Source organism: Dermacentor variabilis, chromosome 2 (assembly GCF_050947875.1).
Source record: "Dermacentor variabilis isolate Ectoservices chromosome 2, ASM5094787v1, whole genome shotgun sequence".
Lineage (NCBI taxonomy): Eukaryota > Metazoa > Arthropoda > Arachnida > Ixodida > Ixodidae > Dermacentor > Dermacentor variabilis.
The window spans coordinates 175,645,949-175,671,807 of record NC_134569.1 but is presented as its reverse complement, the minus strand read 5'-3'; positions in this window follow the sequence as shown (position 1 = coordinate 175,671,807).

The following is a 25,859-nucleotide window of genomic DNA, read 5'->3' as shown; positions in this document are numbered from 1 at the left end:
CTTTTCGTGCCAGTGACGGGTGTGGCCACGGTCCAAGTATCTCTGACTCGGAGAAAGGTCTTGAGTCCAATCTGTTTAAAGTTATACTCAGAGATAGGCGTTGTAGGTGCTCGATGGTTTCCTTGCACCTACAGGAGTCGCACATCGGGCTCTCGGCCATTCCAATACGATAGGAGTAGGCGTTTGTCAACGCCACTGCCAGCCGGAAGTGGCACATCAAGGTTGTTTCGCCAAGGAAAATGCTAGATGGCAATTCTGGCAGTAGCATGGGGTCTAGTTTGGCAATAGGCATTTGAAAGCACTTGAGCTCGAGAAATCTTGCGACTCCTTGCACGCACTCATTACCTTACCTGACACAAACATTAGATTACACGACCTCATACAAACGTTGCGGTGTGATACCCAGTTTTCAGTGACATGTATCATTTTGCCCCTGATTCCCATAGCCAACAGGGGCGTTATTACGTAAAACTATTCCACACTTTTCTATTCCAATTCTGCTACCAGCCCTCCACGGTTGGTCAATAACTTTTTTCGACCACGCCCACTTCCCCTGTCTGTCACGCGACGTCACGGAAACCGCGATACCTCCCCTTCTGATATGATGTGTACAAACTGAGTATGCATAATTTGACACAAAAACGAAAAACGGTTGTTCCTGATTCGACCCTTTTTCGCCATTAGCCCTCGGTTATTGGTAAAACGTTTTCGGGCTGGCGCCCACTTCACCTGCCTGTCACGCGACGTCACAAAACCGCACATGCTCACCGCGTCAAAGTGACGTGTACGCGATAAGGATGCATTAATATGCAGAACAAAACTGAATTTTCTTCGGAATAACCGCAGGCTGCCCCGTTCCGAAAGGAATAAAAGATGGCTGCCGCCGATCACTGAGAAGATGGCTACTCGCACCTGCCAGAGAGCATGGGTGTATTTGCGTATAATAAAACTTCTTGCGTGGCCATGTAACGTTTTCGGGCCCTTCCGGCACGTTTACCACCTCATTCTGCCAACTCTTATTTGCTGAGGGTCAGTTTTAGCGTCATTCTCAAGCTTCCGTTGCATGCCGCCGTCATTTTCGACCAGCCACCACAAGCTAAGTAAGGGAAAGGCGACCAATAGCAGACGCCGGCACCACACTCTTCATCCGGTTATCGATTTTCAGTGCACTGGCTCTGCCCCAGTGAATCCCTCTCCTTAAAAGCACTTCTTGTTGGGCTAGTGGGTAGCTGTTCATTATATGATATGTAGACGCCAAATAAACAAACACCAAATAAACAGGCGCCCTGTCCCGTTCTGTTCTCTAGTGTGTGTCTGTTTATTTGGCGTCTTCATATTTTATAATGAATCCCTCTCCACTTGAGCGTTCTCCTCGCCTGTTGTCAGCCAATTATATACAAGCCGCTCAGTGTAGGCAATGTTATTCGTTTTTGAAGCAAACAAAAGTGACCTCCTATGAACGAGGAGAGCGTTTGATTGGTCTGTTCAGACAACCCTGCGGGTGACCGCCCGCTGCTTGTGTCGGTGGTTACGCAAATTTGACGTCAGGAGATTGGAAGAGAAACATATTGCAATAGTTTTACGTTAGAGGGCCCCAGATCTCTGAAAACGCTGTAGTACCATGTCGTCTCGTGTGATTTTTCCATATCCGTGAACACCAAAAGAAAAAAAAAACTCGTTGTGTACGAATGCATCGCTTATGTTGGCTTCAATGCGCACAAGGTGGTCAGTAGTCGATCATCGATCCTTGAAGCCGCACTGGTTGGGATCACAGAGCTGACTGCTCTCTAGTGAGTGTAAACACGTCGATTTTCCATTTTACAGCGAAGTTGTTAGCCTCAGTCGGCGCTCACCCAAAAATAGGTACCGCCACCACGGCAGCTAGAAAAGGGCTTCGTGTTTGAGTTTCCGAGTAAGAGAATTATCTTTTCTTGTATATTCGATTACAATCCGATGCTATGATGCCTGCAGGTTGTGTATAACTCGTAATTTAAGAATTTTCTGGCGCATATTATTTTGAGAAATTCATTTAGTTCAATATTACGCAATAACGCACAGAATGAGGAAGTACGCTATGCTACCGCACACGTGCGTGCGCGCGTGACCAATGTGTGCACACAATGTATCTCTCTTGATGCGTGGGCGTTCTCCCTCCTCTCTCGTGGGTGCTCTGCACCCTCTCTCGAGAAGACTATGCACTCGTGGTCCTTCCCTGCCCCTTCACATTTTGTTTATCTGTATAGAGCTTGTGCATGTCTTATCAAGTATCCTTGGCCACTTTTCTAGTACCACCTTTCGCCTGCTAAACATACCCCACTGGCCCAGCAATGATTTCACTATCAGCGGCGTCACAACCGTGAAGGAATGCTTGTCAGGGCACTGCTGTAGACATAAACATAAACAATAAACAGTATGCCGCAGCATAGCACCTCTGGGTTGCAGCTGGCTTGATTGTGCAATAAGCTCGTAAAAAAAACATTTTTAGAGCCTAATGCGTCGGCGGCGTAAGCGAGGGAATGAGCACAAAAGCGAAAGATGAAAGAGCGAACGTGGAGCCGCTGGTGAAATACGCGAACCGCGAACAGCGGACACCAAACAGCCGCTAATTCAGTGAAGTACGCACGGGAAACTGGTTTCATGCGGACCCGTCTACTCTCTCGATGCATAGTATCGTCTGCTCGCGTCAGCTCTCGCTCGCGCCTGTTTTGTTTGCCTGGTTTGGTCTCGTTCACGCTTATTTCGATTATCATGGTTTGCGATTGTTTTGTAATTTAATTGTATGCGTGGCGCGAATTCTGTAGCAGTAACTGGAAGTCAAAAGGCACCAGCGATTACACTGATACCTTCGACGAGTCATGTATAAAAGCTGATGTCCTGGACCCACACATCAGACTTCGAACGATTGCTGACTCTGCTACATGTCTCTCAAATTCTTTGCCACAATATATCGCGAAATGAAAGCACGTATAAAGCTGCGCCCAAATTTTGTATTAGAGAGTAAAGCAGCCGTCAGTGAAATTTTTCATCCCGGTAAAGGCATTTATTTTCGTTTGATTTTCACCAGATTTGTTGCAAGTAAGCGCATTGTTTAGTGTACACATTTTCAGGCATTTTCATCGGTTGCTCGTAGTTTGGCAGTGTGCCAGCACCAGCTGGTTTTTTTTTTCAAGTATACACGCTGGCGCACTGCATGAAAATGAGCTGCGAAGCACTCGTATGCTTGAAATCTCGCAGCACGGTTTGTCTCTGCTTTGACAATCAAGGAGCCCAAATCATGACTGTCATAAATACTGACATAGCAAGTAGCCTCTAAACTTTACCTTTTCTCACTGGAGTTAAATATTGGTATTTCTATATCATCCACATGTGTCCAACTATATGTATGTTGATGCGATGTACTTTGTGCATAGAACATTACAGAAGACAGCGCCTACGAGGCATTGAAAAAAAGAAACATGGCCGGAACTTTTTGAGGGGAAAGAGGGTGATAACATGACCGTAATTTCAGAAGGGCACGCGCTGCCACCAGCCCGCTGACAAAAACTGATTACAATGACGGTCAGCAAGCTGCAATGCGAATACGAAGGCGGCTCTAATCACATCCGCGGGCCGCGGGCGCTCTTTAGCGTACTTAATAGAGGATTGCATTTGTTCGTCAAGTAAATGAATGCTCGCGTTCCCGGCGTGACAAGGAAATGTTGTTGCGTGGTTACTTCTACAGCCCAACCGCAGATTCGCCCACGATGGCTCCCAGACCAGCAGTGGCTGCGCTGAGCGGGACGTCGGTTGCGGGCTCTGAAACTCAGGAGCAAGGCTCAACCACTCAAGTCCACCGCGCAGGTTTAGAGTGCTAGGTAACTATGCAACACAGAAAGCAATAGGGCGTGGACAATGGTACGGTTGGTGGCATTTCCGAGTATGCGCGGGCAAGAGGATCCACGCTTGTAAACAAACCAGTAAAGAAGACCTGAATAACAGGTAATGTTCTAGCTTTAGAAGAGGACGCTCAGAATGTTGGTTCAATATCGAGCCAACTAGCCGCTGAGCAACTTCGGCAAAGCGACTTCGAGGCTCATTTAAGCATTGACGGAACACGCTCTTAAACAATTGCTTTTACCTGGCACTTTGTCTGAGAAAATTAGCCTATCAGATTAAAAGCTTAAAATGAATCAGGCAGCAAGAGAAACAAAGGAGACAATTAGGATACGTAAATGGTCTTTCACAGCCTTTTGTTGAAGAAAAAAAAAACCCCGACGAGTCTACCTGGTGTCAGCGTCCTCTGAAGCTTTCAGATTTTCATCTTATTACTTTCCTCAAGCAATGATGCCATCTTGCAGTACCCCCTTTGTTCTTCTTCTTCGTGTACACGTCACCTTGTCTAGATGTTCCCAAAAGCATGATGATATTCTGTTATGTCTCAGTTACCACTGATTTTTTTGGTCCCATCTGTACAATAAGAAACCTATCATCTTTCGTTATGTACTCATTTACTGATGCTTCTTTTCACAAGGGTAAATGTCGGCTGAATGCTTAAGAGATCTGGGCCAGCGCTTCAACACTGGAGTTGCTATACAAGCGAGATTTATTGAAACAAACATATCGACACGAAGCCACCGTCACATTTCAAACTTTATACAAAATATAGTTTCTTTCTCTGACTACATTAGGTACGACAACAGGGAAAATATCTTGTTCATGAAAATATTTATTGCGCTCTGATTTCTGTGTTGTTCTTGTCTTCAAAGTGATTGATTATGGCATCACAGTACATTTTGTCGTAGACTGTAATCTTTCTCATTCCGCAATGTTCTTCATATTGTTTGTCACATAACGGGCTCCAGGTATTCACACTGGCTTCTCTTACCCACATCTCGCAAGCTTCTGGACAGTTCACTGCAGCTAAAAAGGGGATGCAGAAAAGCATTTTTAAGATGTGGCACATCATGCTTCAAATAGGAGCTAACACGTCAGCAACGAGTCGGCCGTCATGAACTTTATTACAGTAACCATAGAATGCACTGCCAATCAGCAGAAAGAAACATGGCAAAGCAAATTTCTATATGCGGAACTGAAGAACATAACCTTCAAAGTAATTTTTATGGACTTGCAAATAATTCCTAACACGTTGTAATTGCAGCATATTGAGAATCACACCAGGCGCTATATAGACAACTACACCGATCCGATCACTGACTGCTTTTACCACGCACAGTAGTACAATTGTTCCAGAAATGTTGAACAGCAGGGACGCACGACGGCTGGCGGAATCCGTTGATACTTGCCATAGAGTATGCTCACTATACAGTGGCAACAAGACAGCCAAAAAATTGCGGCTAAATAAGTAAGTATTCTAGTGCTAGCGTTACTGATCGTCATGCCAATAGGTGAAGCATTGAGCCCTTTCTCGGATATTCTATCTCACTCAAAGATGCCACTGTACCGCGCCATAGAAACTTCGCCAAGGTGTTTTTTTTATCGCCGTCGTGCTAACATACGACGGCCAACGTGCACCTAAACAGCTACTGATGAGTAAAAACACAAGTGCCGGTGGCTCTATTTAAAAGATACGCCACGACTTGCTTTCAATGGTGGTTTTCTGATAGTCGAATTTTGATTTTTTTTTCCTAATGTTTTCTTGAATAGTGAACTGCCGACCGCTTTCCTCCAATTGCACGGTAGGCCCTGCGTTTCCTTGAGAACGACAGCAGTTAGGTCACAGCACTCCGAAGCTGTGGCTACATCGTAGGGGACGTTACTGGGAAAAGAATAATGTTTTTAGATATCTCACAATCGTGTCCTGTCGTGGAATTTGCAGTAGTACATAATTATTTGTCGGTTTAGCCCAATACTCCCAGGAGAAAAAAGGAAGATCTTAAAATTTCGGAGCAGCGTAAGAAAAGCTGGCCAGCGGAAGGCAGAAGGCTGTCTTAGGAAGAATACTGAATTATTCTATTATGTGAAATAGGCCAAATTTTCGTCCACTACCCTTTACTTTCTGGTGTACAGGTGAGGTGCTGTTTGATGAATACACCCAAAAAACCACTGCGTCCGCTGGCACTGACTCGCAGCACTAAGAGTAGGCAATTATCGAAGAGAGAGAGAGAAGGGAGGAAGGAAAGGAAGGGTGGTCAGTAAGACTGAGCCCAGTTTGCGATCCTACACGTGGGGAGGGGGAGTGAAAAAGAGAGAGAGGAAACATGACTCTATATTGCACTTTCTTATGCAGTAAGTCAGGTGCAGGGTGTCTACAATCGGGCACTCACGTCTGTTCCTTTCAGGTAGTGAAGAAGCGCTCGAATGATTTTCTGGGCTAATGAATTGAGAGGCCAGGCTCCCAAGATCTTTGCTTCTTTGAATGGCCTATCAGGCACATCCGACTATCGGGCTTTGAATGGTCTATTCGAGGCACACTGAAAAGTCTGACTTTGGTCATCAAAGCGAGAACAGTGGCACATAAGATGACTGATGGTCACTTCTAACTTGCAGTTAGCGCACATCGGAGAGTCCGCCATTCTAATACGATAGTTGTTGGAGTTAGTGAATCTTACTCCTACCAACAGCCGACAGAGGAGTGCTGCATCATGTCGTGAAAGGTTTGCTAGTAATTTCAGTTTCAGTGATGGATCGAAAATGTTTAAACGATGGTTCGAGTTCTATGGTGTATGCCAGTAATTGAACGTGATGGTATGAGCGAGACTGCGAAGCTCTTTTGTAGCGTCTACTCACGATAGAGCTATAAGGACTGCCGTTGCTCCAACCGGACCACGTCGGGCAGCATCATCGGCGAGGTGAATACCAAGGATGACACACTGTCGCGGCAGCCACAGAAAGATTATATCATGTCCTCGTACATAAGCGCAATGGCAAATTTCGTTGATTTAGGACACCAGCCTTCGACGGCTGCTTTCGAATAAAAAAAATACTGTCCATTTGCTGTGCGGTTTTTTTTTTTCAATGTATTCGACAGGAGCGCCAAGAGCGGCCAGTTTCAAACCTATAATTGTCGTTACGTGTGCAGTCTTAAACTTCATGACGACCGATTGACATGGAATAACAATGGCACCCGTCGAACCGAACCGTCCGTGTAATCATGCATTCGGTTACCCTACGAACAATGCAAAAGTTCCAATGTGATCTGCCTGAGAGCCGCGGCGGTCAGGCTAGCCTTCTTCGCAATTATTAGAACAGCAAGGTACACCGGAGGCTATTTCTAGCGCCATAGACGTTATGACGTCCTTGTTGCGAGCAAGTGGCACAATGACAAAGAGGCCGCAATTCATTTGGAAAACGCTGCCTTGTGTGTTCTCAGGCAAGCGATCTAGAAGGTGGTCAAGTACTCTGGATATGTGGCGAACATGTGCCCGGACTGCGTTGACAGCTATATAAGTCCTTATTGGATGGTTTCTCGTGGTGGAAATTGTTACTACGGCGGAAGCACATCGAGGTAGCCCCAGACGTGTTCGATGGACTTGGCCTTGAATGCTCTGTAGGACATGGGTGTTAGTTTTGTTACCATTGAACAGCCCTAGAGCGCTATATCGCAAGTATCCTAGGACGATCGTCTTGTATAGTTGAAACATCGATGCCACGGATGTGCCCCGCGTTTTACCGGCCAGAATCCGTAGTATATGGGGGGTAGAGGTAAGCCTCTTATTCAAGTATGAGATGTGGGGCCTCGATGATAGGTCTCTGTCGATAGTAACGCCTTGCAATCTATCGACCACCAAACAATTCCATAGGCGAACATCGAAATTTATTTCTCCGAAAAGGACATAGTAAAGCAAGATACGAGCATGTGCTCTTTAAGTCACTAACAAGTTACTAGAGAAATTGTAAGACATGCCAAATACAATGTCATGCACGCACAGCCTTACATGATGTCCTAGTTGTAGGCATTGCTTTATGTGTAAGACTATCAGGTGGGAATTTCTAGCATGGTCAGCTTACGCTTGCGAAGACAAGTTATCATTCAGTAATAAAGCAGAAATGAAACTACAACAGCAGCGAGGCCCCGAAAAATCGAAGGCGGCTTTGACTACAAGAAACATGGAGAATGCGACCGGAACAGAAGTTGCAATTACACAGACGAGGCCACGCCCAATCACTCTCCATTGCCAAAGATTTCTACTGCATTTCAGCCATTTTCTATGGATGCGGCTTGCCAATAGAAAACAATTTCGGGCCTAAAGCATCTCAGTAGGGCTACCGACGTTAATTCTATTAGTATTGAAGCAGTTTATTGACACGTCGTATTGCCGCCGTCGTGACGCGTCATGTGTGAGGTGTGCATTTCAGCCAGGCTACTCTCCCGCGCTGGCGTCCCGATACACTGCTTATCTAACGGCTCCACCGCCAAATGCGCGTGTAGCACGTGTCTGAATATAAATTCGGATTAAATTCTTTGAATATAGATGAGGCGGGTTCTATTCCGCACAGCACCGGATCAATTCTAAAGCATCATTTTTGTGTAATTGAAGAGAACTACATATTCATTGGTGACACGGCTTTGCGTCCAAAAGGTTCGTTGAAGAGCAGCACGTATCAAGTGGCACATACCTAGTGACTCAAGTTTGCGTGAAAGCGGATCATTGAAGAGTGACACATGCTGAGCGTCAGAATTTCAGTGTCCCTAGTTGGTTAAAGGCTGCTTTCAAAGCGGATTTCGTAAGGAAGGCTGCTTGACGGTTTAGCCATTAGACTATGGACACTGTTTCATTGTCACGAAGATTCACAAGTTAAGCGGTTCTGGGACATAGAGACTCGAGGGAGGGGTCACAATTTCACCTAGTTAACTATTGACGCGTGTACTTGCAGCAAGCAAGTGACGCCTCCTCAGGCATAATTTTCGTTGGCCGGCCATGATCGGTGGCCTGCCATGCTCTTTAGGCAACATTGGGCACCGCACCCAATAAACACCGACGGCACAGCTGCTCGGCGCTCAGTCATCGCTCGTCACCGCCAAGTTCGGAGAATCTGTCTAACGGAGGGTGCCTCGAGCTTTCCCTCGTTCACGAACCCGGGCAGATCGTGACACTGGCGGACGAGTACCCACGGATCGTCCCATGCCGCCGCGAGCGGCGAAACATCGCCTCCCGGTGCTGCTGCTATGCCGCTGTACGCAAGGCTCGAGCCGTTGGAGGGAGATGGGTCTGCCTGGCCAGTTCAGGAGGAGTAAGTCCACGTGTTCTTCCAGGCAAATGAGACACCCGGGGCCAAACAACGGGACATTTTCCTGGCCAGCTGTGAAACCCGCGTCTTCAGACTCCTGCTCGACCTTCTCAAGCCAGCCACGCCGCATGTTAAGACGATGGGTGAGCTGCTCGCCATACTGCTCTCGCATTGCAACCCAGCACCACGACATTAATGGAGCGTTTCCGCTTCAACAAACGGAGCCGCCGGGAAGGAGATACTCTCGGGCAGTTCGTTGCTGCGCTACGAGGGTTACCAAGTGCCTGCGCCTTCGGGGACGAACTGGACTCACTGCTCCAGGACCGTTTCGTCTGCGGCATCAACAACATGGCCATGCAGACGAGGCTTCTGGAGCTTCCCGAACTCTCGCTGGACGACGCCGTGAAGGCAGCGCTGGCAATGGCAGCTGCCGCCAAGGACGATATTGTCCGTGCTTCTGGCTCACCGTCGGCGGTAGCGGCTGTCAATAAGTTGGCGACAGAGGGCAGTACCTGCGGTCGCTGTGGTGGTGCCCACTCCCCCTCAAAGTGCCGGTTCTCTCAAGAAGAATCCTTCACGTGCAGGAAAACCGGGCAGCTGGCACAGGTATGCCGAAAGGGGAGGACAAACAGCAAACAGCAGGAGCAGCCTGGTACAAGACTAGGTACCACACAAGGCCGCGGCCAGGGTAGTCGTCACATGGTTACACGGCGGCGGCTTGCTGCAGTAGGCTCAAGTTCTTCCACGGCTAGGCTCCGCGTCCAACCCGAGGACCCGCCGATTTTCAACATGTGGCACACATGCCTTGTAAGATCGTCTGACATGCTGACTGTCGAAATATGCGGACACCCATTTCCATGGAGCTGTATACAGGGGCCAGCGTGTAAGTAAAAGCCGGTAAACTCTTCAAGCGTACTATTCCCAGCGTGTCCATCGAGGCTTCGGGCGTGATGTTGCACAGCTACTCCGGGCAGCTCTCCTAGATCCAGGGTCAGGCACAGGTCAGCATTCGCTTTGGCGACAGGGAGGCAACCCTTCCCCTTTACTTAACCAAATCATCGTCGCCTACGCTGCTGGTCTAAAACTGGATTCATGCACTAGGCGTTCGTCTGCTAGAGCGCCAGGAAGCCAGCCTGCATGTGGTGCAAGATGTCCCCAGACTCCTGACCGAGTTCAAGTCTCTGTTCTAGCCAGGGGTGGACATATTTGCCGGCATGACGGCTGGCATCTATGTACCTGAGGGATCCCGGCCACGTTATTTCAAGCCTCACCCACTACCGTTCACCCTTAAGGATGGGGTCACACAGGAGCAGCAATGGTTGCACCGAGAGGGCTTCCTGATACCCGTCAAGACGCCTGAATGGGCCGCTCCCGTCGTGCCAGTCATCAAGCGAGACGGCCGTGTAAGGATCTGTGGTGACCTGAAGGTTACCGTCAACCCCGTCGCTGCAGCCGAGAAGTACCCGCTGCCCCCTATACAAGGTCTCTGGTCTGCGCTGTCCGGTGGACAGCAGTTTACCAAGATCGACCTCAAAATGCTTACCAGCAGCTGGTGCTCCAGGATGCTTCGCGGAAGTATGTCATAATATAGAAAGCTTTGGGGCTCTTCCAGTACACGCGCTTACCGTTTGGCGTGGCTCCAGCCCCAGCGATATTTCAGAGGGAGATGGACGAATTCTTCAGGAACATCAGGCACGTAGGGGTGTACTTGGATGATATCCTAGTTCCTGGCAGCGAAGACAGGAATGACCTGCGAAACCTGCACAACGTTCTTACATCGATTCAGGGCGCCGGCCTTAAGCGCAAGCTGGAAAAGTGTGTTTTCCTTGCCCCTAGTGTTGAGAACATATGACATGTCATTTCCCAGGCTGGCCTAGCCCCGGCTCTCCGCAAAATTGATGCTGTGCTCAAGGCGCGTAAGCCCCAGAACAAGGAGCTCCAGAGCTACCTCGGCCTCATCAACTTCTACAGGGGTTTCCTACCAAACCTGCCGGAGCATCTACAGCTTCTCCATCTCCTCGTTCGAGATGGTCAGCAATGAGTCTCGAAGAAAGAGCAGGACTGGGCCTTCCAGCGCAGCTAGGAGTTAATCACCGAGGCTCCAGTGCTAGCACACTTTGATCCTGCCAATCGTGTCGTCCTGACCGTAGATGCATCGCCGTACGGCATGGCAGTCGTCCTGGCGCACCGGGACAATAATGGCCAGGAACGCCCTGTGTCGTTTGCTTCTCGTCGGCTTCATGGTGCACAGCAACGCTACAGCAAGCTGGACAAGGAAGTCCTGGCCCCCATGTTTGGTGTAGAACGCTTCCACCAGTTTATGTGGGGCCGTAAATTCGAGGCCGTCACGGACCACAAGCCGCTGTTAGGGCTGCTAGGGCCTGACAAGGCAGTTCACATGCAGGCATCACCTCGAGTGCTAAGCTGGGCCTCGAAGCTGGCAGCTTACAGTTACCAGCTGGTTTACCGTCCGGGAAAGAACCTGGGACCTGCCGATGCCCTGAACCGCCTGCCCCTGCCAGAGGTGCTTGATGCTGTTCCAGAATCTGTGGAAGTGTTCATGCTGGAGCACGAGTACACGGAGGTGCTCTCCAGATCTTTGGTATCGCAAGCGACCAGCGGGGTCCCAGTCCTGTCTCAGGTGGTCAAGGTGGTGTCCCGTGGAGAGGAATTGGTTCAGCAGGGTTATAGCCACAAGGCCGCTGAGCTGAGGTTGCAGCAGGGCTGCCTGCTCTGGGGTTCGAGGGTGGTGATCCCACAATGTTTCCGGTCCAGGGTTCTGCAGTTGCTGTACGCCGGTCATCCTGGCGTCGAAAAGACCAAGATGGTGGCCCGGTGCCATGTTTGGTGGCCTAGCCTGGACCAGGACATCGCTCACATAGTGCAGAGCTGCCAAACATGCAAGGAGAATCAGCGGGCCTCACGTTATGTGGAAATCATCCCCTGGCCATTCCCACAGAAACCCTTGTCTCTCCTGCATGTGGGTTATGGGGGGCCTTTAAAGGGCTATTACTTCGCGGTGGTGGTGTACGCCTTTTCGAAGTGGGTGGACGTTCTCCCTGTCACCACTCCATCAGCAGGCGCTACCACTGCAGTGCTACGAAAAGGTCTTCGCCGCCCAGGGGTTGCTGGACGTCATCGTGTGCGACAATGGTCCTGCTTTCGCCAGCACAGAGTACCTGGCCTGGCTGAAGATGAACGGAGTCCGCCGGATGATGGTTCCGCTGTACCACCCTGCTTCAAATGGTGCAGCCGAGCGTGTGCCACAAACCATCAAGGACAAGCTCAAGAACAGCCAGACTGGGGATTTCCGGACGCAGATTGCCTGGATACTGTTTCAACGTCTGACCACACCCCAGGATGTCACTGGCCGTGCCCCTGTGAGCTCCTGCTGGGCCGGATGGTTAAGACACCCTTGGACGTCTTGCATCCCGACCTCGGATCCAGAGTGCTCCTTTAGCAGCTGAAACAGAAGCTGGCTGCTGAACAAGGGTGCCATCCCGGGCGTTTGCCGGTGTCGTGAGCTCCACTATCCGCCAGGAACTTCCGTCCTGGCCCACCCTGGTCCGCCAGACTGGTGGTGTCTCCTGCCAGCGCATCATCGCTGCTCGTTCGCATGCCAGACGGGGCCACATGGCACAGATACGCCGACCATGTTAGGCCTCTCCTCGGGACGTGGCCAGCACCCTCGACTGTCACTTCGGAGTTCCAGCCCGCAGGAAGACTAGCGGCAGCATCAGTCGCTTCCATGTGGAGCAACGCCCACCTTGGAAGCGGCAAGCGTTGCCAGTGGTGCTGTGCCCGTTGGTCCGCTGTCGAGCCCGTCGCAACTCACAAGGCCGCGACCACTGCGGACCCTCCGGATGGAGCGAGGCTGGCTCCGGCAGCAGCCAGCGTTGCCACGCCGGCCCGTCAACGCTGGTGCCCAGGCGGAGTACCCGATGGCGGAGGCCACCGGACCATTACTCACCTGGGGCGTGATCGGAAATCTTTGTTCGATACGAGTTCTGTTCGGTTGCTGCAACGTCACGAAGTGTCAGTATGCAAAATTTGTGACAACGGGGCGGAGAGAGCAGCCAATCAGGAAGCAGTGATCTCCCGGAAGTTTACTTCCGTCGTTTGTCGTCAGCTTGCAGACAGTGTACTACAAAACGAAATGTTTCTCGTCTTCCAAATGAATGAAATCTTTATCTAAAAAATGTATTTTTTTCTTCTCAAGCCCAAACACGTTTTAATATAGTAGTACGTGTGACTACTGCAATATATAATTATTAGTTTCTTTGCGTCGTTCCTAGGTGGTGTCGCGTACAGCGAGAAGAAAAAAGAAAAAGAAACGACGGGAAAAGTGGCGCACTTTTCAAGAAGCAGCGACAACATCCCAGTGGTTCGATTTCGCTGTACAAGCAACGAATTATTTGTTTCGAGAAGCAAAAACGACGCCGGAATTCACTTTCTGCTATTTCTTCAAACGCGTTTCGCACCGCCACCCGCTCTCCTCTTTCCTCTTGAAACGCCAGCGCAACAACCTAAGTTCTCAACGGAAGCGCCATTTTCTCGAATTAAGTTATGGATTGGATCCAAACATGCCATGCCGCAGCCGCCAGTTGGATCCAATCCAATCCATAACATGCGCCATGCGAGGCAGTATGATCGCTCCAAACTTCCCAGCTCCCGTTGGGCTCGGCGCCTAGCAGACGAAATGCTCGGCGGGAGGATGATTGACAGGAGCGTGTCGTCATTTTGACGTCACCAAAAGCGGTGCCGCGCCCCGCGGCTGGCGACTTCAGCGCGGAGTAGGCCAATCGCGCGCGCCGGTAGCCGAACGAACGCGCCGAACAACCATCTCCGGTCGCATCCCAGGGTAGCAGCCGCCGTCGACCGGGCTAGGGCGGAGGGAGAGCCTCGTACATTGAACTTGGACATTTTTTGTTGTCGACAAACAAACTTGGAGAAAGTGGGCGTAACAAGCATGTGAGGCCCCCTCAGGCATAATCTACGTTTGCACACCAGGCTCGGTGGCATGCCATGCTCGGTAGGCCACATTGGGCACCGCACCCAATAAACACTGACGAGCACAGCTGCTCGGCGGTCAGTCATCTCTCGTCACCACCACGCTGCGCAGCATCTGTCTAACGGAGGATGCCTCGAGCCCTCCCTCGTTCGCGAAGCCTGGCGGATCGTGACAATACTTGTTTATCTTTTTCGGTGACCGCCTTTGACCACCTAAGAAGTGTTACTGCTAAGCGCGGGACGCGCCCTCATTTACCGGAAGTTCCTCGAATGTTATCAGTTCTTCTATCCGCTGTCTGTCGTCAACAAACGTTGTGTTATTTCAATGCATGTATGCGCGACGCCAATGGTGTAGAACTTTCTGCAAGACAGGCGGGCACCAGCTACTACTGTGGACTGTTCGATTGCTTGTGTATGGAAGCCGGCGCGCTTGTCCAGTAGACCAGATTTCGGCGATCGCTGACTGTGTTCGCCGCTATCGTTATGCTTTAAGTGTAGCCTGTTTTTGTGGGTACAGGTTCACCCAATAAATGTCAGTTTCGTCTTTCACAGCATTGCTAGTGTGTTATTTACCGTCGCTGCCATACCACATTTATGGAGGTGCTTTGCGTTCATGTACCGGACTCCCTCACAAAGCCGTGACCCAAGCCCGAACGCCGAAGACAACAGCTGCGTCTCCAAGAACGAGCCATCTAGACGCAGACTCCGAGGACTGCCCGCGGAGCGCGGACTTTTGCCTGAGAACACCAAGAATATCGTTGCCAAGTCAACCGCAGTCGCAGCCCCAGCGACCCCCATCGTGCTGAAGCAGTCCAAGGAGCCTCCGACGTTGCGCGGTTCAACATTGGAGGATGTGCAAAACTGGCTTGAGACGTATAAAAGGGTCGCTACATTTAACACCTAGAACAGCGACGACAAAGTACGACATGACTTCGAATTAGAAGACGCCACCCGGACGTGGTTCGAGAACCGAGAAGCCACCTTACCTACGTGGGACCTATTGCGAAGCGGCTTCCTGCAGACATTCACGAGCGTCGGAAGCCGCGAACGAAAAACCGAGTGCAGCTGCTTAATGAGACCATCGCGATCTTCACGGAGAAGATGAGTCGTCATTCCGCCAAGCCGACCCAGAAATGTCCGAGCAGAAGAAAGTCCGCCTACTCATGCGTGGTGTGAAGGAGGAACTTTTCACCCGAATGATATGAAGCCCACCGAAGACCGTCAAGGAGTTTCTTCGCGAGGCTACCCGCATCAAGAAAACACAAGAAATGCGGAACCGGCAATTCAGCTGCTGCATAAACTCTACAAACCACGCAGGAGTTTAATCAGTGGCCATCGATGACATGCGCGAGACCATCAAGGCGGTTGTACGGGAAGAGCTAGTTGTACCCAAGGTAGCCCCCTCAAATGGCCTCAATCACCGAAATCGTCAAAGAGGTTCAGCGATCGCTTGGAGTTCCTTAGGTGAACCACAATCACTGCAGGCCAAGCGGGAAGCGATGACCTTCGCCGCCGTTGCCCGCAGTCAAGATCCGCTTCCGCGACCGTGCCACGGACCTCTCACGCCGCAATTCCGCCGTGTTCCGCCGCCGCCGGCAGCACGCCCAGCCATTGCCCAGCGCAGCTACGCGAGGAAGACAGACATTTGGCGCGTCTCCAACCATGGCGCGCTCTGCTAAAATTGTGAGGAAGCCGGTCATGTGTACCGCTGATGCCCATACCGCGACTTGGGACTACGAGGGTTCGCTGTCACTGCACAGCGCCTTCAGGAAGTTGAACGCCCTCGTGAGATCGCCGACTACCTCGCCGCTACACAGTGGAGCCCTCGACGGCCGCCCCGTTCGCCGTCACCAGGCCGCTACTTGTCGCCGCAGTGCTGTCCCAGTGCCGACCTGATCCAGGCCGGGGCCAGTCCGTCAGCCCATGTCTGGAAAACTAAAAGCAGCAACCGATGGTGGTGAGGTTGCTGTTCGCCAAACTGACGAAGATCCTCCACCGCTGACGAAGGCGCCGGAGAGACTATGTCGACGACATCACAACGACACGCCGCCATCCCGACGAAGATTGGATGCAATGAATGCACCGGCCAAAGACCTGACGACGCGACGTACCAGCCACACATCAACACGACGCAGCCGTGATCCGAAGCCAAGACCTAACTGCAGCGCATGACAAACAACAACCGGCCTCGATGTGCTTGTGACGGCCACGCAGCCACCGCCTTAGTGGACACATGAGCCGACTACTCCGTAATCAGTGGATTATTCGCCGCCAAGCCGAAGAATTCAAGAGTGGATGAGACGGCCCTCAAATTCGGACACCTGGAGGACACCTCATAACGCCGACGGGAATCCGGCCCTACCCTATAACACTCGTTGCCCTGCAACAGTGCTCGCGATACGTTATCCTCGGCATTGACTTCCTGAGCCATCAGGGTACCATCTTCGACCTGAGGTCAAAGTCGATAACGCTGTCCTCAGACCAAGCGATACTGACGGACAGGCCATCCAGTCAGCGTGCCTTAAGTGATTTGAGGACCGAGTCAGCATCTCGCCTCGCTCCAGCATTGTCATTTCCCTCGGCAGCGAAACACCCGCAGACGTAGAAGATATCGATGACGACCAACGTCTAGGGTTCGACCGTGAAAGTTGCATCGCAACAGGGATCGATCGACTGCACGGAGGCAACGTGAAAGTGGTGCTGACAAACTTCAGCCAAGAGTGCCAGCACATCAACAGGGGCACGACGATCGCACAGATCGAGGAAGTTATGAAAACCAGCAATGCGTTTGTCTTCTTGAATTCTGCCGCATCTACCCCGAGGAACATTGTTCTCTAACCTGACATCGACATACATCTAAGTCTCCGCCTGAGTCAACAGCAAGAGCTCCGGAGCCTTCTCCAACGATACAAAGACTGATTTTGGACGTCATCAAGGATTCGATTAACACCAGTTGCGAAGCATCGCATAAGAACCGAAGAGTGCGCTCGACCACTACCCCAGAGCCCTTATCGAGTTTCGATACGTGACCGTGAACCTACTAGGCAGCAAATCGAAGGCAGCAAAGTCAGTGGGCATCTCCTTTACTCTTGGTAAAGAAAAAGGACGGAACTATACGTTTGTGCGTCGATTATCGTCCACTGAACAAGACGACGCCTTGCATCGGCTTTGCAACGCAAAATATTTCTCCTCTATGGACCTCATCTGGCTACTCGCAAATAGAAGTCGACGAGAGACATCACCAAAAGACCGCCTCCATCACGCCAGACGTTCTCTAAGAGTTGAAGGTTATGTAATTTGGACTGTACTCGGCGCCTGCAACGATCCTGCGCATGATGGACGCCCTTTTAGCAGTATTGAAATGCCAGACAAAGCTTGTTTACTTGGATGACATTGTCGTCCTTGTCGGAAATTTCAATGATCACCTCAGCCGGCTTGTGACAGTACTAGAGGTGATCAAGTCATCAGGTCTCACTTTGAAGCCGGAAAAGTACCGCTTCACTTACGATGAGCGTCTGTTCTTAGGCTACGCCATCAGGAAATATGGAGTCTGCCCGGACCCGTAGAAGACGGCGGCCATCACAATGTTCCCGCAGCCCATCGACAAGAAAGCAGTGCGAAGATGCCTTGGCTTATGTGCCTATTACAGACGCTTTGTCAAGACCTTTATTCTTTATTCAAAAATTACCTCGCTTTGCTAGAACGCACTATAGTGGAGGGTTACCAGAGGGAAAGAAAACAAATCTTCAATAATAAAGCACACTTGCTCTTCACACAGCTGACTTCACTGCTCAATAGATTTGACCAAAAAAGAATTTGCAAACAAGTTCGTCCTGGCACGGTACTCGCAGATATTGAGACAATGATCATTATGCCTACAAACATAATGTGGTTGTGCTAAGTAGCTTTCACTGCTAATTCGAAACTCATTTTTAAATATGAGAAATGGAAACATTTTTGGCAGTGGCAGTTGCAATGGCCTGAACAGCGTCCGATTCTGCATTCTGTTCCCAGACTGATTTCTGCGTGCTTTCGTGGCTGTCTTCATGTGCGCACCAATAAACTGCGCAGCGCCACCTAGTGTGCAAGTCGTCACGACCGGATGCATCTGCGTGGTCTGCTCACGGTACAGACTATAAAGAACCGCTGCAAGGCACCAGTATTCATAACTTTAACGTTTTTATCGCACGAAAAGGAACCAGAGACAGAAGTGCGACGCGGACACAGCGCGTTCATTTGGCAGTGGCAGGTGGCGCGGTCTGAACAGCGTCTAATTGTCCTGCATTCTGTTCCCATGTTGGCTATACGACCTTTGACACGGCTCTGTAACGTCTTATTCTAGTCGCAACTGCTGCCCAGTTTATATTTTCCTGTTGACCAGTTCTACTGTCTTGTGCTGAAGGATGCTGTTAAACGCGGAACTAGCGAAAAAATTGGCATGTTTGAATCATTGTTCAATGCAAAGATGGAGACCTTCGTAGGTGACTTAGCGCCGAAAACCATGGATCAACTGTCTGGCGAGACTTTGAACAAGCACATTGCCCTCATTGCGAGTATCGAGCTCCTGAGCGGTGTCTTCGATGAATTGATGGCGAAACAGAGCGAGCTACTGGCAGTGAAGAAAGCTATGATAGCACGCTATAATGATCTTGAAAAATAAGTCGCGCATCTCGAACAATATTCTCGAACGAATGATGTCAAGATTAAGGGTGCCCTGTCCACCGGCGGGGAGGACTGTATCCTGATTCTCAAATAAATGGGAACTGCGATTGATGTCGTCTTTCGTCCTCTGACCTGGACACCGTTCATTGCGTTCCTGCGACGACTGGCAAAAAAAACGTAATTGCTCGCTTCTGCTTCGCTTCGTACTACTACTACTACTCGCTTCGCTTCGTAATTGCTCGCTACCAGAAAAGCGAATTCGGGCGGACAGCACGAAAGGCCCGCCTTCAAACAAACCAAATTAGTTTCTCAGCCTCCACTCCACCCCCAGCTCCAGTCTTTCTAAATGACCTTTTAACTCCCTACAACAAGAGGCTTTTCGCGAACGCACTCGCCCTAAAGAAAGATAACAACTGGCAGTTCTTGTAGACAGATAATTGCCTCAATAAAACTATTAAGACCAGTGGCAACAATGCATTGCGCTTTTCCAGTGAACCTGACCAGCGCATCTCACCTAACGAATTGATTTACGAATTCATTGACTTAAATTACATTTGAATAACTACCATAGAAGTAAGTTTGCCTTTAACAGAATTTTTTTTACTGCCTCGTATTCGTACCAGTTATGGTAAACTAACATGATCTTTTCTTGGCATATCTTCATAGAATCGCTTACCATGAAACATAAAATCACTCACTTCGTTCTATGCCTTCAAAATCCCTTAAATATTTCCTTTTGACGCATTGACGCAATTATGGTTACAAATTGTTTATTTATTTATTCTTATCACTGCTTTTCCTATGTTTTGCTAATCATGTGCTTGCCGTTTCCTTTAGTCGTTTTGTTTATAAATGATTCTTTTTTGTATTCTCTTGCTTTTTATGTCTGTTGAAATTTTTTGTATGTATACTTTTAGCACACTGATATTTGTACTTTGTGCTGACTTGGGCCTGCCGATTATATTTTTCTCTATTCGTTGTGTTCCTTCTTTACATAATTTAAAGGCACTGTTGTACGCCGACCTTGTATTTATTTGTTGGTAGTAATACTGTTGGTAGTAATTGCAGTCCTAATCACGTTTCTGTTGTTGCACTGCACCTATTTGTTTCTCTCAGAGTACCTGTTCTTTCTGTCCTGCAACCTATGTATTTTTTTCTTGTAATTAGTCACCGCGGGTTCCGGTAGCAGTCTTCGACTTTGGGACCCTCGTCTTTAAAACAAGAATGTAACCGTTTCCCTTTTTGTAATGAATAAACTTGGTTTGTTTCAAATCTCAATTTTTTCCGCCGAGAGGAAAGCAAATGCCCTGTTCAATTCGTGTTTCCTTTCCGTACAACTTTCTCTCCGTCGATACCGCCCCAGGGCAAACCAAGCAGCTCGCCTTTGTGTTGCTTCTAGTTCATCAATCAAGACCCCATCAATCAAGGTACCAGACAGCACAGACGTATTCTGAAATCAGTCTCACACATGTTAGGTAAGGAGTATTTTTAAGGTTTGGCTGTGAAAATTTCAAATTCCTCTGAATAAAATTTAGTGCCATCCCGGCTTTTACAATGACGTCATACACATGAGTAGACCATGACCAGTCAGATGATAACGTGACACCTAGATACTTGTATGTAGGTTCCTTCTTGTGAGCGTATCATTTATCTGGTAAAGACTTACAATCGTTATCTGTTTTTTTTTGGAAAACAAACGTGAATACACTTCTTCAAATTCATCTTCCACGTGAAACTCCAAGTATTATTACATTCTGAGTCTGTGACATGGCAGAATCTTGTTGCCTCTTAATTTTGCTCTAAATAACACAATCGTCGGCAAACAACCGTATACGCAAAGAAATCCCCACAGAGATATCATTTATTTAAAGTAAAAACAAAAGTTTCCCTAAGACTGAGCCCTGAGGGACTCCTGACGTCACATCAACGTACGCCGAGCTTTTTCCCTTCAAAACAACATATTGCCGACGCTGAGACAAATAATTTTCAATCTATGCGAGCAGTGACAGTGGCAAGAACTTTATTAGAGTGTCCTGAGGAACTTGATTGTGGGGAACTGAAGGCTCCCCATTCAAGTTGGTGGCTCCGCCCACGACGGGACAGGGAGGTGGTGACTCTCCGCGACGTTGCGGACCCTCTGGGCGGCCTCTAGTTGGTTCATGAAATCCGAGCTCGTCACACTTGAATTTATATTTCACATCTTAAATTTAGTGAGAAGAAATGGATGCGACACTGTGTCGAATGCCTTAAGAAAGCCTAAAAAGACACAGTCTCTTGGCCCTCCTTGATCAACATGAAGTGCCAATTCGTGATAAAACTAAATTATTTGTGTTGTGCATGATATACCTTCCCGAAACACGTGCTGTTCTTTGATTATTATATTATGATTTGTTATATGAGGCATAATTTCTGTATATAAAGTATGCCCAATAATATTGCACGAGATGAATGTTAGTGATCTAGGCCTGTATTTCGCGACATCTTATTTCGAACCCCCTTTACATTGAATAGGCACAACTTGAGTGGTTTTCCAATCATCAGGCAGGAGCCCTGGGAACAGTGACCACATATATTAGATAAAGGTACATCGAGATAGGTACAGCACAGCGCTTTAGTTTACGTGAAGATATACCATCCGGACCATTTGCTCTGTCTTTATTTATGTCATTTAGTAGTGCCTCAATGCACCCCCCCTTACGCTTAATTGAAATAGTTGCATTACCAGAACTGTGCTTGGATGTGGTATAGGGTTATCGTTGCATTCAGGTAGGAAGACAGATTGAAAGTATATATGCAATCATGTTGCCTTTTAGGGATCGTCTGTAAAAAGTTGTTGATTACAAACAATTTCATTTATTTCTACAAAATCTGATCCGCATCCTTTCAAAAACTTCCAAACATGTTTGGGACTGGTTTTCATTCTGTCATGGAGCGTCTTAAAGTATTCTTCCTTCGGAATTTTCATAGCAAGCTTATATTCCTGTGTTACTTCAGATAATTCATCTAGGTGATTAATACTTTTAGGTTTTTTTGTATCTATTGAACCTTCTCCTTCTTTTTTTATTGTTCTGAAAAAACGGAAATTCACCGAACGTTTCTTACCTTTATTTTCTTCTGGAGCAATCTATGCTGGCAAGTTGGAACATATTTGTTCGTAAGTTCAAACAGTTTCTCTTTAAACACCCACCCTAATTCATGGATGTCGTAATCCTCAGCAAGATAGTCAAAACCCGGCAAGTGGTTGAGGAACTCCTGACAGATAGCATAATCAACTTTTTCGAAGAAAAAGACTCTCATTGATGCGGGTGACATTGATCGGTTAATTTCTGTTTTACTGTTTGAAATACCAGCGTGATGGTCGATTATTCCAGGTACAATATGAACAGTGTTAATAAGATTAGGTGAGCTGCAGAACAAAAGATCCAGAATGTCACTATTTTGGGTTGGAGCATTTACATACTGTGCTAGTCCGAAGGTGTCGACAATGCTTATCATTTCTTAATTAATACGACTGTCAAATTTGCATACACAATCACCTTCAAGCCATTGCATGTCAGGTGACTTAAAGTCACCCGCAAGCAAATACCCCTCCATTGAGGTGGGGCCTACCCTTCCGATAAGCAATAAATTATTTTGGGAATACTTCACTATCCGCGATTGAAGGGTTGAGCCATGGTGCTGTGCCAAATACGAGGTAAGCCTTAACGGACTCTATCAAACAAGCGAATTCAACGACCTTTTTTATTACACTTCTGCAGTTTCCTAAAACAGCAACGTTGTGGCGGCATACTTATCTCTTTTCATTTTAATTGCATCATTGTTTCCTGAATGGAACCACTTCCCCTTTTTATTTGTCCCACGTGAAGGTCCTACGGTTAATAACGAGTTTGTCAAAGTTTAGCTTTGCCTTGTTATTGCTGTCCGCTTTTTTAATCTTTGCTTATTCCCACAGACACTTCTGTATACCCCAGGTCTCGGATGAATAATACTGATCCACACTGTAGGGTGACCCCTTGAAGTTATTAGCATTTGGCACGACGTCCTGTTTCTCCTTATATAAAGCAAAAATTACTAAGACTGGCCTTTTGAAGTTATCACTGCAGCGATCCACACGGTGTGCCCTTAGTATTGACTTTTGTTCCATCCCCAGTTTAGGTTTGCAAACACTTTTAACCAAGTTTTCCATTCTCGTCGTATGTGCCACTGGTACTGTATAAATCTCTATAGAACTCCTCAGCCACTTGAACTATCTCATCCATATTAGTAATAATATTGCCGGCTTTGTCTCTTAACGCATACATCTGATTCTTCCCAATTCCTAGTTTCTTCACTGCTTTTAGGCTTCCTTCATTTGTGAGAGCATGTTCAATTCTATCCATAATATACTTCCTTATGTCAGCTGTCTTCAGCTTGTTGATTAACTTCGAAAGTTTTGCCAGTTCTCTTCTAGCTGTAGGGTCAGAGGCTTTCATACATTGGCGTTTCTAAGAACAGAACACCAAATGCTGCGCGTTTAAGTGGGCTCGGCTGATCTCACTTCGTCCTCGATGCTCAAAGGAGGCTAGCCGATCGTCGTTGACGAGCGCCTCATCCAAACGATGATGGCAGCCGGTGATGACTGGTCGTCTGCTGTTAAACTTGGTTGTCGCCGTGGCTCATCCACTTGCGTTTGATCAAGATGGTTTCCGCGAGAGCGCGAGCGGTGCCCGTATGCCATCCACGCTGAGCAAAATCGCTGATTCGATTGCAATATAGACCTACATAATCAACAGTGGCGTTAGCTGTGTGTCGGCCAGCGTGCCGGCTCCAAATTCAGACCAAGGAATTCCAAGTCAATGCCGGCTCCAACCCAAATCATCTCCAAATCACGCATCGCTGAGCCGCTGAAACATCTAACTAAATGTGACGTCGAGTTCAAGTGGTAAACGCCGCAGGTCGACGCATTTATACAACTCAAGCGACCCATGCACTCGTCGCCGGTATTCGCGCATTTCGACAAGGACGCTGATACCGAAATCCACACTGACGCCAGTAGGCTAGGCCCCGGTACCGTCCTAGTCCAGAGGAAAGCCGGACTTGAACGGGTGCATGCTTACGCTAGCCGGTCGCTGTCAAAATGGTAAGGCAATTTCGCTCTTTCAATTATTCTACGACCGAAAAGGAATGCCTCGCCATCATTTCAGCTACAGCAAAATTCCGCCCTCACATATACGGCAGACCATTCAAAGTTGTCAGCGACCATCACGCATCGTGTTAGCTAGAGAATATAAAGGACCCTTCAGGACGGCTGGCACGGTGGAGCCTCAGACTACAAGAATATGACATCACTGTATTCTACAAGTCCGCGTGAAAACACTCTGTGCTGATTGCCTATCACGCGCCCTAATTGACCCGCCGCCGTAATATGACGAGGATGACGACGCCTTCCTCGGAATTTTAAGCGCGGAAGACTTCGCTGAACAGCAACGCGCAAACCTGGAGCGAGAGTCTCGTCGAGTATTTCGAAAGGAATACCGATGTTGTCCCTAGGGCATTTAGGTGAGAATTGTCTTTGTTCTCGCTATAAAATAACCTACTCATAAAGAATAACTTCTCATGAGTAGGCGCCAACTACCTTCTTGCTGTTCCCTGAGCACTACGTCCAGAAATACTGCACGCCCTACATGACTATTCGACCCCTGGGCACCTTGGATTCCCTCGGACGCTATCCAGGATACAGGCAAAGTATCACAGGCCACACCTGACCGCTGACAGCGCCCGTTAGAAAAAGACATACCGACACTGTCAGCGACACAAGACACCATCGAGAAGGCCAGCGGCATTACTTAAGCCGATCAAGTCTCCTTGCCGACAATTTCATCAGATCGGAATGGACTTGTTGGGACCATTTCCGACGTCAACATCGGAAAATATGTGGATCCTCATGGCGACGGTCTACTTCACCCGCTTCGCTGAAACGGAAGCTCTGCTGAAAGTTAGCGCAGCCAAAGTGGTGAAATTCTTCGTCAAGAACATCCTGCTGCGGCATGGCGCCCCAGAAGTCATTTCCGACAGAATAACGGCCTTTACTGTGGAACTCACCCAAGCGATTCTCCAATACAGCCAGACAAGCCACAGGAGGCCAAATGCCTACCACCGGCAGATGAGTGGTCTTACGAAGCACCTGAATAAGAACCCCGCCGACATGCTAGCGATGTATGTCGATGTCAAGAACAAGACTTGGGATGCTGTCCTACCGTATGTAATTTTCGCTTACAAAACGACGGCGCAAAAAAAAAAAACACAGATCCCGCCGTTATAGTTTATGGCAGCAACGCGACGTCGATTCTCGACGCCATGTTGCCACACGTCACCGACGAAGCGAATCTTGACGTCGCCACCTATCTCCAGCACGCCGAAGAAGCCCGAAAACTCGCCCGCCTGCAGATCTAGAACCAGCAGTGGACCGACACCGGCACTGCTACCTTCGACGAAGCTACGTCGAGTATTAGCCAGCTGACCGTGTTTGGGTTTGGACCTTAATACGCCGACGAGGACTTAGCGGGAAGCTTTTAGGTTGCTATCATGCGACGCATTGACGCACTCGACTAAGATGTCATGCCAGACGCATTTCGTTATCACTGCGGCGCCCCGCTCACGACCTGATATAGTCCACGTTGTGCGACTAAAACCGCCCTACCGGCGCTTATGAACTTGGGCACTTTGCGTAGCTGACCTTCGGAGTTTCTTTTTAGACTGTATTAGTTTGGGCTTTGTTTCTTTGTTCTTTTGTTACTGTTTAACAAGTGTCCTTTTGTTTTCTCGTGCTCCTTTTATGTTGTAGCATCGGGAGAATTCTTTTCGCGAGGGGGGCATTGAAAGGTGTACTTGTTTATCTTTATCGGGTGACCGCTTTTCACCGCGTAAAAAGTGTTATCGTCGAGTGCGGGTCCCGCTCGCATGTACCGGAAGTTTCTCGAATGCTATCGATGGTTCTATCGGCTGTCTCTTGTCACCGAACCTTGTGTAATTTGAATACA